Here is a 19,294-nt window from a genome sequence, read left to right as displayed (position 1 = left end):
TATCACTCCAGTAACCACACAGCATCACAATGCTATTACTGCCTGTATAAAAGGTGTCAGGAGGGTTTCAGGGATCTGCAGATTCTCACCTCCCTCAAACTCCTCATTCCTTAGCCAATCTGATCTCATCAACCGTTTCCAATTCAGCAAGTGCCTGAATAGCAAGTGACTGGAGGCTGGGAGAGGCTGGGAAAAATTAAAATCACCACATGAATTTGTCTCTAGGTATCTGCTTTTGGCCACTGAGAGGGACGCTAACACTCAAGACTGGTATAGAGAGCACATATGTCAGCATCAAACAGTTATCATCTGGCGTATAGTGTCCATAGAATCAAACTCCTACTAGGGCATCAAGACACTGCGTGCCAGTCCCAGCTGCCCTCCTACACTGTGGTTCAACAGCCCAATGCATCTCCCTGCAAAGAGAGCTCAGACATCCCTTCTCTCCCCAGGAGACAGCATGCTGCTCCCTCAGCTGTACCACTGCACCAACAGAACTGTTCAGACCTTGTCCCCTCCAGCCACACCACCTTCCTCCCCCAAAAAAGAGGCTCAAAATGCATAACGAGGAAGGAAGGTTTAAGCCAGAGCAGTTCCCTGAGCCACCTCTCACAAAACGCTGTGCTGGTACAACCAAAGGTGCAACTTTGTGTCAGTTCAAGATGATCTGTGTCTCTGCTGCTGCGTTCTCACTCTTTTTCTTTCCACAGCTACGCATTCTCTCCCTCTTCCTTGTGCTAGCACTAGTATTTATTTGCTTCACCCAACAGTGAGCCAGTTCAGGGAGCTATACTAGCAAAAAATTCTTTGGCTCCCTCCAAAAGATGATGTTTTCTACTTGCATACCTCCCCTGAACTAGCTCTCTGTGGCAACGGTGGCAACTGAGTCCTCACGAGGTTTTGCTCCCCTTGAGAGCATGAGCTTAGTTTGACAAACTGTCATGAAGCCACAGTGCAACAGAGCGGAGTAGTGCAGAAGCAAGACACAGAGGGGAAAGTGAATTACTTAAGACATATTTATTGCAAAATGCACTAGTTCAAGCCACAGGCTTTATTTTTTCTGACTACCACACTGTGTTGTATTAGCATGACTTTTCAGGGAATGATGCTGACACAGAGAATCCCACACACCTCATATTCACTTCCAGAACTATGAATGGGTATTTCTGAAGTAACAAGAATTCTTCCGTACTCTGCTTCCCCAGATTTATCTATCAGTATTTATCACAGGAACACATTCTCAAAGACTTCTACAAATGGTCAAGGTAAAACAGAACACCATTTAACAGGTCAGCTTCCAAACCTCAAGGAACATCGTCAAAACCCACTTACAAAGACAACAGAGATGTATTTGGGAGAAAGAAGTTAAGATCACAGCATAATTTCAGCTGCATATCCTGGGCTGGTGCAATAAACCTTTTGTAATTCTAGGAAAAAATATCAAAACCAAAAAAGGGTAACAATTAACACATTTATATGACCCAATAATTTATGTAAAGTTCACACTAGGAACAGGGCAGGTCCTGAGATCTCATAAAGCTGATCAATTTGAGGTTGAAACTATTTATGACATAGTGTCATCAAGATAAAAGTCACATAGCACTGTTACACTTTGGACTTTATTTTTTTCTAAATGGTTTTGTACTTTACCTCCAAAAAATCCCAGTCAACTCTGTGCTTAACAGTGTTCATAGTTTCTTTTGTTAAACACACACACAGTGGGACTTTCACAAAGGGAAATCTTTTGGAGGAACAAAATGTATATCAGATTTAAGCATGAGGAAGAGACATGGAATGGACAGAGGAGAAAGCAACTTCTCCTGGAGGTGGCAATTTAAATGGCTTCAGGGAAGTGGCACAGGGCGTGTATAAATGGGGGGTGCAGGTGGTGTTTGGTTTAAGTTTTAGCACTTATGGTTGCTAAGAACTTTAATAACGTAGTGTTTTCCTTGAGTCCGTAGATAACACAAACTTCTCCAGCTACCCAAGATTTTCCCAAAGAGCAGCATAATGAACACACACAATTCCTGCATTTCAACCCAACACGAGATCTTCAACAGCAGCCTTGAAGTTGTCTTTTCTTTCCTCCTTCCTTCCTTTCTTTTTTCCCCCCACATTCACTCCTCACAGCTATCTGGTTAAACTCTGAGCAGCAGGACAGCTCTCCACTGCAGGAATTAAGGACCCACCGACAAAGCAGGAGGGACCAAGAGGAAGACAACATGACATATTGCAAGTAGGGAGCTCAGAAAGGACTAGAACAGGTGATCTCCAGCAGCCAAGGTAGATGAGAAAAGGAGACAGAAGTAAAATAAATCTGGTTCAAGCAGAGGTGGAAGCAAAGAAAAATGCTCCTAATATAGCAGAGCTAGAATCAAAATAAACCCCCACAAACTGGATCTAGAAGCATCAATAAGTAGCCGGAAAAAAAACCCAGCACTTTCGTGTAGAGTCTGAGTTTCTCAGCAATGTATTGCCATTGAATTGTTTTATGCTTAAAATAAGTTAATTGCTTGTATTAATCTGGAGTTAACAAGCACCTAGTGCACACTTGTACATTACAGACATTTAAACATTTAGATGAAGTCAAAAATATATATGGCAGCAGTTACAACTCCTGGTGTAACCAAAAATGGTGATTTAAATCCCTGATCATGAACTAGGATGCCAAGCTAACTGACAATAAGAGGTTTAACTCTGCACACAAGGAACTAAAGTGAATCTGTGAGTGTTATTACAGATTACCTACACTGAGCAGTCACTGGCAGATTATGGCCATATTTGCATATTTAAAAATAAAATGAGCATTTGTGCTCAATTAAAAGCAGGAGGTCAAACAAGAAAAGACATACCAGTGTTATGGTTACCAATGTAAGATTATGCTGCAAGTTCATAAGCTACTGTTGTCAAACCCATTTTACTACATTTGCAGACACCCACCGAATTGCTGGCCTAGAGCTGGCGCTTATGTGTATTTTGGGACCCGTAGAAAAGGCCTCGATTTCTCACTAGGGAAAGAGAAAAGGGCAAAAATCTGTATTTTGAATGGAGAAAGTTATTCGTGATGAAAACACATCGGGGACTTATTTCTCAAAAACCCCAAATATTTGATTGCAAGGAGCCTCCATAACAACAAACGTGCACCAGAGAGGAGGAGGGAAAAAAAAAATAAAAATAAAAAAAGGAGGGGGGGAGAAGAGAAAAGCAATCACACATCCTTTTAACCCTCACGGCCCCGCTCCGGATTCACGGCGTCGATCCGGCACCCGACCCACAACTTTCCGCCGGCCCCGCCACCTCGCTCCCCCACCCTGAGCCTCCCCCCGGTGCTGCTCCCGCTGGGGCCCGGGGCGGGGGCGCCGCCGCCGGCTTCCGCGGCCTCCCCCCGCTCCCGCCCGCCTCGCCTCACGGCGGCGGGCCGGGGCAGGCGGGCCGGGCCGGGCTCGCCTCGCCTCCCGCGACGGATGGGCAGTGACAGCCCGGCCGCTCCCCGCCGGCGGGCGCGGCCCCGGCCCCGCCGTAAACAAGTTTGAAGGGGCCGCGGCCGGGCCGGGCGGGGAGGAGCGGGCGCGGCGCTGACAGGGGCCGCACAAAAGGGCAGGGCAGGACCCCCCTCCCGGCTCCCTCCCCGGCGAAGGGCGGGGCCCGGCCCGGCGCCGCTCGCCTCACGGCGGCCCGCAGCGGCGGGGGGAGGGGGGCGGGCCCGCAGGCCGCGGCGCCGCTCGCCTCACGGCCCCTCGCCGGCGGAGCCCGCCCCCCGCCGCCGCCGCCACGGCCGCGGGGCCCGGCCCGGCCTCCCCGCCGCGCCGCCGTCCCTCACCTACACAGTGAATGAGCTTGTGTCGCCACGAATCGAGCTGGTGGCGGACGCCGCGCCTCTCGATGGAGCACTGCTGCCGCCCGCACGGGCTCGCCATCTTCTGGGCGGCGGGCGGGGGTGGGGGGTGGGGGCGGCGGGCACGGCCAGGGGGGCAGGGACGGGAAGGAAGGGCCGCGCGCCGCGCCGCGCCACGCCCACCCGCCGTCAGCGCCCGCCTCGCCGCGCCACGCAGGCGCCGCCCGCCCCTTCCCGCCGCGCGCATGCGCGACCGCCACCTGCCCGCCCGTGCGGCGCCACCGCCCCCCGCCGCTGCGGGGCGCTGTCGCCTCCCGCCGCCCGCGAGCGGCGGGGCCGCGGTGCGCAGCGGGGGCCGCGCCGGGCTGCGGGGCTGGCGCTCCCGAGCCGCTGCCCCTCCTCTGAGGGGACGCTCCGCCCCGGAGGGGTCACCGTCCCCTAAGGGGCCGTCGCGCCGTCAGGGGGCCACATGGCTCTCTGTCAAGAAGGTTGACATCTCTTCCGCTCTGGTGCCGTTGGACACGCCAGGTCTGCTGGTGGCCGTGATGAATGGGAAAGTCACCGGGCCGCGGTGGCGGGTCCCGCAGCGGCAGCTCCCTGACCCGCTGCTCTCAGCAGTGTCCATGTACCCACCAGCCTCACACCACAAGAACAGAGAGCCCGGGCAGTGCAGGGGCTGGTGAGGCACTAACACCGTTTCTGACAAGAAGCGCTGAGCACGTTGGCGGGTGAGGGACAGGCCTGGTACTGCTCGGTGCCTGTGCAGCAGGAAGACATCGGCACCGGCTTCCTTCGTGCTCAGAGGATGAGCTCGGAAAGCTGGAATATTTTACCCTACGCCCTGCCGTGAGCCCAGGGATGAAACCCAGGAGTCTTGGCCCTTATTCCCCACCCTGACGCCCGCAGCCATTACCCTCACGTGATTAGGGAGGGCGAAAGGCGGAGGGGTCAAAGCTGGCTGCATGCAGATGTGGGAGCTGGATGTCCCAGGCAGGATATTTCCTGCAGAGACAGGGAAGAGTTCAAGCTGCTGTTCAGGAGCAGTCGCAGCTGCAGGGAGCCAGTTGTCCTGTTCAAAGGAAACTCCAAGAAGCACAGGGCAGGCTCTTCGTGCACATAGGTGGGACAGCAATGACCCTGTCTTACAAAAGGAGACCAGGACAGCTCGGTTTGGCTAGCCCAGCAAAAGGAAAGCAAAACTGAGGCGTGATGATTGCTCTGTCAGTGTACCAGGGAAGCTCCAGTGCAGAAAGAGTGTAAATTTCAAGGAAGGGACAGATCTATCTGAATCCCAATGACAGCATAAGGTCGGATTATTAATTGGCTCTTTTCTTGAGGAGAAGGTCAGAGGATGGTTTTTAACTGTAGGAGGTGGAACTTCCCAGACCAGACAGCAACCAGAGCAGCAAGAGGCAAGAAGCCTGTTCCAAGATGCAGCTGTCTTGTGAAGAGGGCAATGCAAAGCTTGTTTTCACGAGTAGAGCAGCCTGGTTTAGTGACCAGGAAATCCCAGTCCTGCTTTGAAAGCCATCAGTGGTGGAAAGAAGGAAAGCATGACCTATGGAGAATTTCTCTGCTACAAACAGCTCGAAAGCTCTTTGGACACCTCTGCTCAGGAATGATCCCTTTAGCTGCACCTCACCCCCGTTGTTGGTGATATCCTGATCTTTGTTCCACTCCTTTTTCAGTGTGATGAACCACTGGCATCTTCATTTCCAGAGTCCTTGTGTTGGCCATGAGGAGGCTTCTTTCCAGTCGAAGTGCAGATAGGGTGCTTGCTCGAGACAGTACAAAACTCCATTAGGCGCAATACTAGCCACAGAAGTACTTCTTCCCTGAGAGGCAGATGATCTAAACAAAATGATCGCAACATGAATGCTCGAGACTCTAGCTGGGAACTTCTGTATGCAGTCTGGGTGGTAGCCAGAACAGTGCTGACAAGCTGCTGCAGAGGCCAATGGCCGCATCTTATCGGTCCAGATACACCAGGACCAGCACCTGCCCACTGTGGCGTTCACAAGAGCCTTCCTGCAAATTCTTCCTTGCAAGGTGCTTCTCTTGCTCCGATGCCCAGTAAATAACCTCAGTGGTGGTGAGCTTGCTGCCAGCGTGGCTATCCGCCATCAAGTTGTTACCAACATCTTGTTTCTTCTGCACTCAGTTCTCATCCCTGTCATCACAGGCAACTGGGTCGTATGATTCCAGCCCTGAATTTAGCAATCTCCATTTCAGAGCAAGTTTGGTTCCTTGCTGCCGCTAACTCCTTTCAGGAGGCTTCCCCCAAATTTCCTCTCTCTAGTGACTGCAGACCTGCTCCCAACACACCTGTGGCCCATTTTCCTCAATCCACTTACACCCAGGCAGTGTTCTTTTAAGCATCTTTTCTCCTCAGCCTTCCCCTAACACAATTCCACGCACGGCCTTCACGTGGCCCTCCTTTTTCTAGGGTGGACGAGATAAATTTCCGTAGTTCCTCTTCTGTTTGACCATTGCCCAAATGGTATTAGCTATTCTTCAGACCACCTGATTGTTTTTTAAAATACTTTTCTCAAGCAAACTTGAACAGAATTAGGTATGCTTTTTCACAAAGCGTGCCTGCCCTCCGGAGAAAGTACCTTGCCTGAAAGTCACATCCTACAACTTTGACCCCTGAGTCCTGGTGGCTTTAAGCGTTTTGGCTGTGCCCTGCACCTGGAGATTAGCACTCCCATGGCTGAGCTCACAGGGTGTGCTGGCTGGCACATCTTGCTGTGGTTATACTATCTCTAATCTTGACCCCCAGCACTTTATTAATAGACAGTTCTGGTTTCATTGGCTCTCTTTTTTGCAATCCTCTTTTTCTAGACTGATGTTTAGATATCAAACTCTTTGAGATAGTCCCACGTTTCTACTCTGCACTGGTACAGAACCTACCAAAAAGCTGCTGATCTGTGGGACATGTACGAGCTGTGGTAAAATAATCAGTAGGTAAGTATGAGAATTAATTAATTTTCCAAACCCTGCTGCCTCCCAGGGCTAATCACAGACTGACAGTGTGATAAATGTCAACAACTTGGATTTCTTACCCACCGCCAAAGCAGAGAGGAAGAGGATGGAGAAAGTATGAACTAGAGGATCCAGTACATAAGGCAGGAGAAAATGCTTGAGAGCTAGAGGAAGACAATGGTCCTGTAATCTGGAAAATGGTTTAATTCCACAGGCATCCTGTGGGGGAGGGCAAACAGAGGGTCAAGGTCCACTTAAACAAGGGGCAGCAACATCTGGAATCACTAGCCAAAACTCCAGAGGGATGGAGATGAAGGGTGTAGCAAACAGTGGGGCTGCTCTCGGGAGATCCAGCAAGACCAACAGCTCGGTGAGCAATCATCAACATACCAAGGGGGCGGCAGATCTGACTTGATCCCAGAATCAGGCTGGACCTGGTCTGATACACCAGAGCCTCCACCATGCTGCCACCAACACCATCAGACAGTTTTGTTCAAATCAAAGTGGATCTAAAATTTTCTTGCCCAACAGTATCAGCAGGCCCCAGCAGCCATCCCTCTGCTCACTCCTGCAAAAGTCTTGGCACAAACTCTCTAGCTGGGTCAGAGCTTCAGCCTCCCCCCACTTCCCCACCAGCCATGAGACTTGCTGCAGTGGGAGTGTTGTTTTTTCCCGTGTTTCACAGTGGCTCCCCTTTGATGTTAATTGTTTGCAGGCAAAGCTTAGTGGAGAGTGTAGCTGCTCTCTGGTTCATCTGCTGGTTACTACTGAGCTGCCCAGACCAGTGGAGAAAATGCTTTGATGTTAATGAGCTGCAGACAATTTCACTTAACACCGAGCAGGGCCTGGCATCTCAGAGGTAAAACTTACAAGGCAGATTCTACAGCAAGTCTCTCCAATACCCGTTTTGCCATAGGAACAGAAAATATGCAAAAAGACATTAAGGCAGAAAACTACCTTCTCACCTGGTCTTGCACCAAACCCAGCATCGTTACAGCCCCAGAGACACCAAAGGCAGGGAAGCATCGGGAATAGAAAATAGCTCCGTTGAATCACATGGCCTTTATGGGATTCAGTGGAACCAGAAACTGCCTGCTCTCTGGTCCTGCAGTACAAATACACAGAAATGGGGGAAGGGGACGGACAGTAAGTTGCTGATTTGCAAGAGGCTGGTTCCTGCGTGGCTGGTACTCGGGGCAACCCCATTCTGAAAGTGGCAACTTCTCCATCAGTACAGCAGATGCCTGAATGAAATGGGCCAGCTGCAGTGAAGTGAGGCTTGCACAGGCAGCCTTGAACCATCCGCTTTCTTAAGCGGATATGACAGCAAAACACTTCTCTGTAGCTCTGCTCCAGGGAGCAGCACACTGCCAAGAGCCTGTGAACCTACATGTCAGCAATGGGTAGGACAGAGCACATAGGTGTGTTGCAGCTTCCCAGGGTTCAGTCAGCCTTTGTTGTGGCCCCAGACAAGGAGGCTGGGACTCGTCCCTGGGGCAGCACCTCACATGCTCAAGGGAGAGCCCAGATTAGGCAGAGCTCCTGCTGCGGAGAGGTGGTGCGGGAAGCAGGGAAAGGTGAGAAAGAAACCTGCCCAGTGGAAATGTGGGGTACCGCAGTCTTAGGAAGGCAGCATTGAATCACAAGTACAAACAAATAAAAGTGAGAAAAAAGGCGCATATTCAATTCTGTAACCCTCTGCCAGTCACCAGCAAATTACATTTACCATATCACACAAACTCTGCTTCTATCCCTGTGAGCTTTTGAATGAAGTCCTCTGGGGGGCCCTGAGCCAAGAAGAACCAAATGCAGAGGACATCCTGTCAGGTTGAGACCTCAGTGAAGGTTAGGGAGGAAGATGCCTTATTCTGAGGAACATGGCTTAATTCCAATATATTGCTTTTGTTAAATGATTTATAGTAATGAGAGAGAGAGATATTATCTCGGTTTTCTCGCCAGGACAGGATTGTTCCCTGCAGCAAACTTTGGATTACAAAGGCAGAATAATGCAAGCCAAGACCAAATGCTTGTCCCGGGCCCATTGCAGGGAGGAGGTGACACAAATACCTGTATTCCATCCTACATTGAAATAAAACCTAACAAGGTCGATTTCTTTTTTTTTTTTCCCTAGAATTTAAAAAAAAAAAAAAAAAGGTAAAATCATAGAGGAGGCCACAACTGATCACAGGCCAAGGAGACAATGCTGCAGTTTGGAATATCTATCCAAGTCAATGAGAAGAAACACAAAATTAACCTTTGACAAGGAATTCAGCATTTGCTGTGTGACAAAAGTCACTCCCAAAAGTCACTCCATTCAAGCACAGCTTGTGGGCCATGTTCTGATACTATGGATGTAACTGCACATCCAGCATCCTGCAAGAGTTGACACAGTCAGATAACCAGTCAAGGAGAGCACAGGGTGACGCACACCATGATCCACAGGACAGTGGGAAGGGGAACACTGTGACTGACATTGCTGGGCAAGAGCCTGCAAACCACCATGGAATGCACGCAGCATGGATAGAGAGGGCAGCAATTAGATCCCTTTTTCAGAGGGTTTTATTGTCACAAGCAATAGCAGCTTCCCTAGAGATGGACAGACTATCAGAGAAGATATTCATTAGGTTTAGGATGGATTTAAGTGCACGAGACAATGTGTTGTCAGTAATTGTAATATTAATGCAAATATAAAGCAATAGATTTGGAAGGTGGACAGGTGTAATCAGGAGTTTACAGCAGGGAGCTTGTCTCCATTAAAGGAACAGGAAAGCTGAAGTGTTGAATAGTCGGACTAGACAAGATCACCTTTGTAACAAAAGGAAGGGTGCATGCAGGAAGGTGAGTACGAGGTCAACCTGTAACTGTTTTGAAGGGATAAGGAAACATTCACCTGAAACCAAGACATAGCAGGAAGAGCTGAGCTGTCTGCAGCAAATATGACTTTAGATAGTTCTTTTGCCTTTAAGCAGAGCCTAAATGTAGATAATGCTATATCTCCAAAAGTCTCAAGATGGATTAAAAAAAAATCAAGATTGGAGATATTGTAGGAAGATGGTAAAGCCCTTAATTTAGACACAGATGCCTTCCAAATCCAAATAAATACATACAAAACCCTCAAGATGAGTGTTGATGATCAATACAAGACCAAATATTTTTCCACCCTAGATGCGTCCACAGGGTTTTGCAACTGCCCTTAATAAAGCAAAGGAAAGTGTAGGATCACAAGACACCTTTTCCTTAGCCTGAGACCCACCATGATCCAAAGAAAAGCAGACTCGGTTTGGTTCTGTGTGCTTTGCCCCAGTGCCACTGTCCCTTGCACACACGAAGCACATCTCCTCTGCATGACACTTATTTTCACATGCGACAGCAGAGTTGGTCATGGACATGTGTGCCAGATGAGCTGTTTTGCTGCTAAAGAAACAGATAACTGCTGGGTTCTGCTTTTCCTCCACTTGAGGAGAGAGGGTCAGCTGTAATAGCTTTCCTCTGTACCACTGCTGACTGTCAGGAAATTTGCAGGAACTTAGCCAGTCTTGGTCTGATTCAGTCAAATTTGCAAGATAGGTGGCAATCTCAGCATAGTTCCAAAGCTCTTATCAGGGTGATTAGCAGAAAACGCATCAGTTCATTAAGGAGCTTGGCCAAAGCCATAAATGCTACAACGAAACATTAACTCAACCAAGCACACAGGTAGTGTGGAGGAAGGTTTGGTGCATCCTAGGAGAGAAACAAGAGGAACAGACCATTGCACCTTATAGGCTTTCCACACCAACAACCTGACAAAGGTGCCCCAAAATGTAGGATGCAAAGAGTTTGAAAACTTCAAGTAGCTCATGAAAGAGCCCCAAACCTGATATATGACAACAACAAAGGCAGCGCTCCAGAATGTCATCAGACATTGGTGTCCTGCACCCGCAGCTGCATTCAAAACTACACGCAATATTAAACATGTTTGTGGTCACTGCGAAGGCGTGAGGGAGGTGCTGGAGGCTCAGCGACAAATGACTAATCGTGATGGCACTTGCCTAGGAACTTTAAAGCCTTCCAGATATGAAATCCCTGAATTATTCAATACAGTATGCAACCTTCTGCTTAAGCTGGCCTTGGTAATTAAGAAGTGAAAAGTGGCAAATGTAGTGCCAGTTTCTGAATAGCGATTGAAGAAATTAGGGAATGATTACCATACCCATCACCCTGGCAAGCACTCCTGTATGGGTATAAAAAGCTGAATGTCTTTATACACAGTAATCTGATCTTAACCAGCAATGACCACAAAATGCTTTTTGTCATTGCCAAATATGAGGGAGAACACATGCAGCTAGAAAATATCTTTGCCCTTCTCCAAGGTGATAGAAGTTTTCTTTTCAGTTACAAATGTACATTCAGCAAACTGAAGGAGGAGTTGGCGAAGAAAGACATTTTCATGGAGCAAAGCCCGGAGCCAGACATTGAACATGTGAATTTTATTTTTAAAAAGGCAACAACGACAACAAAAAACCCAAGCCCATGTAAGACCTCGTCTCATTTCAGTAGGAAGATGATTGCCAGAGCAGCAGCTCAAGATGTGAAGCCACAGAAAATGATTCAAGCTACTACCACAGTATTTGTCCAGGTTCCAGAAAGGGGAAGAAAAAAAAAAAGGTCGCGGGGGGTGGGGGGGGGGGCGGAGAGAGAAAAAAAGAAAAAGGCACGTGGAATTTTCTTTAAACTATCAGAGAACAACTACGTACTGACATGTGTATAATGGTGAGCATATACAGTTGACCACTTGATTAGAACAGTGGAATGAAAAACAGCTGGAGGACTTTAAGGGGTTGTCAGCAGAGAAAAAATAATGATAATGGGAGATACTAATTACTCCCATATAGACTGGGTAGATATAATGTAAAAAAATGATGCAAGGACTGTATTTTTAGCCTGGATAAATGAGTAGTTCTTAGAATGACCACTCAGAGGAGCCAAGTGGAGGATGGACTTCTGATTTAGTCATGAGTAGTACATAGGAGGGAGTTTGAAATGTAATATGGAGCAGTCAATTTGTCATCATGAACACAATGTGCTCAAATTCAATACTACTGCAGGAGAGGAAAAAGCAACAAAGAAGTACATTGCAGTGTGATGTAACTTAAAACGGAAATGAGTATTTTCTCCTTCAAAAGGAAATTAAGTATAAAAGTCAGGAGAATAATTAAGAAGAACTTTAAAGTAGCTGATTAAGGGACAAAATGCTTGCAATGACATTGAGAGCCTGTTTAAATACAGGCTTTAAATACAGCTTTAAATATATCATCACTCAAAATATGCTAACGAAAAAAAAAATCTCCAAGTCTGGCACAGTTAACAACTGAGCAAAGAAGACACTTAGAAGTAAAAAGATGTCCTTCAAAAAGTATAAGTTATGGCCAAAGAAGAAATATAGAAAATCCCAAATTCTGCCAAGTTAAACAAATAAAAACAAACCCAACACATATAGACCAGCTAAAATAGTTTTTGAACAACGGCTTGCTAAAATAATGAAGATTACTGATAAAAACATGTTTTACACAGTAGGAGGAATTAGGGGCCCAGCAGCAAGCTTTAAGGGAAGAGCAGCGAAGACTAGAGGCTCCTGTCACCAAACACAGTTGTGTACATCCAAATGTTTGTTGCTACTAATTGAGTACCCTGCACTCCCTCCCAGGCAGCTGTGGTTTAACAGGAATGTGTATATGCATAATTTTGACTGAAGCTTGGGTCCAGCCTTGTGATTGCCTCATTCTATTGTGTGTCTTCTAGCAGGCTGAAGAACATACTGCTGAAATGATGTGGTGGTGACTGATGGTTTCAGACTGGATTTCAGTCCCTGTTAACTTACAGACGTTTGGTTAATAGATGACTCTGAAGTGAATAGTCAAATGGGAAGCACCAAGGTCTGAGGAATTAGCCACTAGTCAAAGCACCGTGAAAGAGAGGCAACAAAGACAAAACTGAGTCCAGCCTGCTGTTTTGGGAGGGGTTACTGCTTCACCGACCTTGCTCTCACATGGAGATGTTTAGAGATGTTGATAGAGATGGGGATTAGGAGAACAGCTGTCCATAGCAGTAGGCGGTGTTGGCTGCTGTCACCTCTTTCCCTGGTTGTTATTGGCACCCCAGAGCTCCTGTCCTGCTCTGACCTAGTACTTTTATCCAGGCCATTAATAGCATTGCCTTCGCTGCAGTCCGCCTCCACCAGCATCCGGAGGACTCTGACTTATTCATTTGCCTCCAGAGGCAGCTACAATTCACAACCAGATGCATCCTGCTGGTCTCTTCACTCACACAAGATTGTAGGTAGCACTCACAGTCTTCTCCACTGGCAAAAATGGACCCAACTGGGATCTAACAGTCCAGTAACCAGGCTTCAAAGCCTATAAATGCCCAAGCATAGTCTGGACTAGTTCCTCATGCATCGTACCATGTGTTTCCCCGAAGGTTATGATCTTCTGCTGTACACTTAATGTATGTTTTTTAAACCAGTTAAGTACGTTGCATACATGCTAAGTGCAACCCCAGGTCCTGTGCGCACTTCACAAGACCTCTGACAGATTGTAGACATCTTGTTTGTCAGCATTCATGGGCCATTGGAGTCAGGCTGCCAAGCATGCCCACTCTGGGGCTGCAGGGCTAGAGCTGTTAAACTTCCATGTTCTAAGCCTGTGCAGCATTGCTCTAGCAAACAAGCGGGATTTGGGAATCCCTTTGCCTCCAGGTACTTGAAGGAGAGCTTCTTTATTTAGGGACAAGTTTCAACTGTCTCTAGGTAACAGAGAAAGTGTATTTTCTGCTGCTTCTCTACATGCTTCCTGCCTCTAAAAATAAGCTATTTAAAGATGCCATTTCCAATACTCACCAGTTCACCTGGGAACAGAGCTGGTACACAATATTGATATCGTACACAATTTCACAACCTTGTAGCTTACCCATTGACTAAGCCTTCTAGCCACGCTCACTTTACCTTGTTTAGCATTTTCACATAGAATTGTGGGTCTCCCTTGAATTAAGCTGGGAGGTGTTAAATCCATTTGTCCTAGCAGTGTTATCTATCTCCTAAGACTCAGTTATCACCTAACCAGAATCTCCTGAGGGTACACTAGAAACACCAAGTCTTTTATCTCCCTCATCCACTCCCTGTACAGGTTCTTCTCCTTCTAAGATTTTGTGACAGCCTGTGGCCACAGATTTTGTAGGCATCTCCCCACGTTGCACTGTTTGCTGTGGTCACATCAGGCAAGCCTGGAGCTTCTCCAAGCCACAGAGATAAGCAGGTGTGGAAGCTGACTGGGTAAACACTGTCAGCAGAAGGAGAGCAGCAAGTTGTGAAGTCCTGCTAGTAAAATAGGTCATTATAAGGACATAAAAAAGGGGATAACATGGATAAGACATGTCCTAAGGGGGTGTGAGAAAGGGTGGTCCTGCACAGGTATTCTCAGAGGTTGGCTACAGATGTATCAGATGCAGCCTTGAGTATAAACTGTGCTGTCTCTAAGGCTACTAGAAAGAGTAGAAATTATGCAATTACAGGAGCTTTTAATTTCCCAGTGCATGCTGGGCAATAAACAGCACCAGAACAGCATGGCTCAGGTATCTTCTGACAAGACAGAAAACAAATTTCCTTATCGATTCATTGTAATGTAAAACACAACGTTATTCCAGACATGGTTTTAGCGAATGGTGAGATTCCTCAGTCAGTCAGGCAACAAGAGTTGCGGGCAGGAGCAGGTGCCCGGCGTGGGCAGAACCTGCAAGGAGAAGGGTGGAGGAAGAGGAGACATGAGCTGGCTGCAGTCAAACCCCAAAAGTGGGATTTACTCTGTTTCAGTGAAGGCGATTAAGGGAACACAGGGAGCAACGAGATACTTACAGGGAGTGATGAGATATTCAACGAAATAGGAAGAGTGCAATAGAAATTATACTTAGAGAAGGCTGCCAGTTCCTTAGGTTAGGGCACTTGATTCAGAGTTAAAGATGATGCTCTATGAACCAGGAGAAACGGCTGCTGAAGGCGAGTCCCAGGGTTGGTAAGAAGATACAGGGGAGACTAGGTCAATGATTGGACTCAATGATCTTAAAGGTCTTTTCCAACCAAAATGATTCTATGAGAAACAAGCATTAGCAGGCTGCAAGAAGGATGTTAGCTATGTATCTTGAGAATAAATTCAGGTTAGTAAATCCATTGGTAATTTCAGAAGAGTCAAGTATGAGCTCCCAAAATGCAGAGGCAGCACAGGCTGAGAGAAGTAGCTCCTCATAGAGGAAGAAGGGGACCTTGACCTTGTTAAGGGATGGAGGAAGCAGGGTGAAATGTAACAGCAGAAAGGGCAAACTCAAACACTTGAGGACCAGCAATAAGGACATTTGCTATAAACCGATGAAATGGAAGCACTGAAGGAATAAAAAGACCTTGCCGCACTGAAGGATGAATGTGAAGCAGCAGCGTGATGCTTCTGTGAAAAAGGAATGGCATGATGCTAGCATGCATCAGATGAGTTATTTTTAGCAGAGACAGAAACATTGTCATTGCACAAGGCATTATGAGACTTCTTCCAGAATATCCTTGTCGCTCTGCATCCAGGAAGGACAAATTTCCACTGCACAGAGAAAACTATTTGGATACTGAGATAAACAAGCACCAGCTGATGAAGATCTACTAGAAGAGTCAGGTTCATTTGTCCTGGCCAGACAGAGCCTGAGAGGGGACAAATGTATTTCTCAAGAACCACTGAAAGAAAATGTTAAATTAAAAAATATTGAGAAAATATTGTAAGACATGTAATAATGGCACAAAATAATGAATAAGCTTAGATTGTGAACTGGAAAGTTTCTAGCCCTGCTGGGAGCGAAGTTCTGGACCAGGCTTCCAAGAAGGGTAGTGGGGCAGAGAAACCCATGGCAGTTTAACTTACAGTTTAATAAAACTACCTCCATAAACTTCTAAATGGAATAGCCTTGAAGATGGGCAGTTTAGCCTGGGACACAGCTCCTGGCTGGCCAACGAGTCAGCAAAACTGGAGTCATTTGTAGGAGGTGCTGCTTCAACCCCAGGCATCCAGGTTTCTGCTGGTCCCTGTTGAACATGAAGAATAAACAATTTCCCCCTTAATTAGCTTCTAAGGGTACCGGGGTTTTCCTTCTTCCAGAGCACTAGAGACAAGCTCTGGGCCTCATGCATTGGTACTCCCGGCATGACAGTCCCAGAGGCCTGCTCACACGTTAGGCTTAAGGCTATTGCCAGATTAGGGTCAGAAGGGAATTTTCCTAGATAGATAAAAAAAATGTGGTTGCATTTTTTGTGTGGTTTTGGTTTTTCTTTTTGTTTTGCTTCGGTTATTTTTTTTCCCTTCTCCAAGTTCACATCTATTTTCTAGATCGTATGTGGGTTTTTTTTCATAAATTCTCTGCCATCACCAGGCTGCAGACCCGCTGGTCTCTTAATCTCCCTGCTTGCTTCCTGCGGCATGTTACAGCTACAGCTTTTTTGCTACGAGGAGTCAGGAAGCATTTGCAGTGCCTGGTTTGTGGGATGCGTGGAGCAGGTGTCCAGTTCAGAGGCACTGGCAGAACAGTCATTGCACCTTTACTCACAACTGCAGGACACTTGACTATGAGATGACCCTGGAGGACTGCCCCAATGTGAACACAAGTACACACAGTAACTGCAAAAGCAGCTCTAAGAGGGAACATGGGAATTAACCCAGGCTCTCAGCTATACGAGCACAGATTTAAAGCACGCACAAGCACTGGCTGGCCTCCAGGGCTCGCTTGCAGGCAGGCGGGGATTTGGGATGAGGGATGTGTAAGAGACCAGACAAGGTGCAAGAGTAAGGGAGCCCCAAACCTGCAGGCTCTGCCTGCTGTAGGGGGATGAGCATCTCTCGCAGCTCTCAGGGGCTCCTCTGAGCCAACGTTTCCAGTGATCCCAGCACCCAACTCCCATGGCCCCTCTCTGCAGGTACCATGAAGGGAGGTGCCCCTGTGAGGCTCCCAGTGCAGGGACCCCCAACTGGGGAGGGACAGACACAACAGCAGCAGCCTCAGCTTTGGGTCAGGACCTCTGAGCTGGTGGAGTCAGCCCGAGTCTCAAGGGCCAGTGGGCCCAAGGAAGGGAATGGGTGTAAACAGCAAGGAGCATTGCATAGCCAGGTCCATGCCTGGCAACTCTCCCCACGGGGTTCCCTGTCTGCTTTCAGGATGAGCACACTGAACATCTTGAGTTGGATCTGAAGTGTAAACATCCTAAGTGTGGAAAAGCACACCACCTCATGGCAATGTCGGTGCTCAGTGCACAGCAGCACCCAGCCCCAGGGTCCCAGAATAACCTTTCCTGAGGAAGAGGGGCTCTGCTATTGCTGGGGAAATGTTGAGATCTGCAAAGCAACAGGGACAAGGGCTGTGCAGCCTCCAGCCCCAGTCAGAGGCGTGCAAGGAGTGCTGCTGGCAGGCCCTCTTGCTGCCCCACTGGCTTTTGCACATGGGGTCCAAAACAGCTTATACACAGAGCACAGGCCCCTCATGTTCCAGGTTTTACCCATGATGAATGGCCACTCTGATGCCCTTCCAGCTGCTTTCTAGCTTGGAGAGCACATTCAGGACATGCTAATGCAAGAGTGATTGAGAAGGAAGAGGGAGGAGGAAGGTGTGAAATCAGCATTGGTCCCTTGGAAGTTTGTTCCAGCAGAAGGGTACAGATGGCAGGGCTTGGTGCAGGGAGGGTTAGAGGCAACCACAGGAAAGTTGAGTCTGCAGCAGGAGCAGAAGTGGAAATGTTGAGAGTGCCTTGAAGAGAAACACAGTGAAAACCACAGCTCTGCTTACTGACTTCTCAGAAAACAGCCGCTGTCTAGTCCCCAGCCGTGGACTTCTGCAGCTCGGGGCAGAGCCACTCGCACAGGCAGTGAAGGATGCTGAAGTATGCTGTGACTTGGAGGAGGAAGGCTGGCTGTCCCACGTGCACCATGTGCCTTGGGTGAAGTGGATTTGCTTCCAAGAGACTTCCCCCAGGAGCTGGGGTCCCTACAAAGCCCCAGCTCTGCCTCTTATCTCTGGCATTTGGCAAGGAAATCCCCACAGGTACCGCTGATACCTGCAACGTGAGGGGGGCTCTTCCGGGCCAGTGATGCAGCCACCAGCGGGACTTACCTGTTGGTGTGTGCAGAGGAGAGCAAAGGCATGGTTTTACCTTGGGAGCTCCACGTCCAAAGTCCCAAACTGGGCTGTCTGCAGGGCAGCAGGGTGGCCAGGCTGGCACAGGAGAGGCACACACAGCTGCCTGCTGTTGAGCCAGGAGACATCCAGGCACCGAACAACTCCAAGAGCAAAGGTGGGCATGTCCCACCTGTTAGAGCTCAGGGGATGCATCCATGCTGCCCTGCTACCACAACAGCTACGCTCACCTCTGTGGTTGCAGCCACACCTGCTGGCTGCAGGGCTGAGCGAGGGACGTGCTCCAAGTGCTGCTCCTCACCGCTGTCCCCCGATCTTCTCCAGACAGCACCCACTCTTCCAGAGAGCTGGCTGTGCACCGCTCCCTGCTCTCCTGCCTCCTCTTTGCAACAGTACCTTTGCTGCCATCTGGGCAGCAGGAAAACCCCTTTCTGCAACTCTCACACCCTCCATAACAGACCTTAAATCAATAACCCCAGAACACAGGGCCAGTTATTGCTAACGGAAACCATTAAACTGTAGCACGGGGGGATAAAGCCAGCTTCCAACACTTGAAAGATTTATAGGGCACAACAGCAGGGTGTTAATGCTTTTGGCAACACCAATGCTTTCACATCCCCTGCCTTTCCTCAGCCACAGGAGTGAGGAGAGACAACCGTGTGCAGCCCAGCCCAAGGAACACAGCCGTGCTGGTACTGCGGCCAGCAGCACGGACATCTGGGGTGACACCGCAGTCTCAGGGCTGCCCGAATGCACACAGCTCAGGTCAATGAGGTAGCACATCCCCAAGGGCTTGTTCTGCCAGAGGATGTGCCCAGAGATGGGACACACCAGTTCATGCCCAGCTCTGGATTTGCCATGATATTCCCAGCACCCACCTGCCTCCACAGCTGCAGCATAGGTTCGAGGAAAGGCTGTGGAGAAACTTTGAGATCCGCTAAAGCTGTTGGAGAAGGCAACCCAGCTTTTGGGCTCACGAGCTTTTCTTCAGATCTGAATCAGCCTACAGCTCGTAGCTGTTTTAGCAGCTGGCTGAACAGAGGCTGTCCCTGCAACATTCTTGCTTGGACCCACATGTCCCCAGTGCTGCTGTGGCAGCTCACAGACCAGGGAGCTGCTTGTCAGCTCTGTGATCAGCCCAGCTGCCCTGGGCATGAGAGTGGCTGCACATTTACTGCAGCAAAAGGGGTTTGCACAGAGTCCCAGAAACAGCCACTCGCATTGTCCCGCTGAGTCCCTGCCAGGCACCGGCTTTCATCCCCTCCTGCCAAGCCAACATCTCTGGGAAGA

The sequence above is a fragment of the Caloenas nicobarica genome, chromosome 7, assembly GCF_036013445.1.
Source record: "Caloenas nicobarica isolate bCalNic1 chromosome 7, bCalNic1.hap1, whole genome shotgun sequence".
Taxonomy (NCBI): Eukaryota; Metazoa; Chordata; class Aves; order Columbiformes; family Columbidae; genus Caloenas; species Caloenas nicobarica.
The sequence above is the reverse complement of the archived record's forward strand: the minus strand, read 5'-3'. Positions refer to the sequence as shown.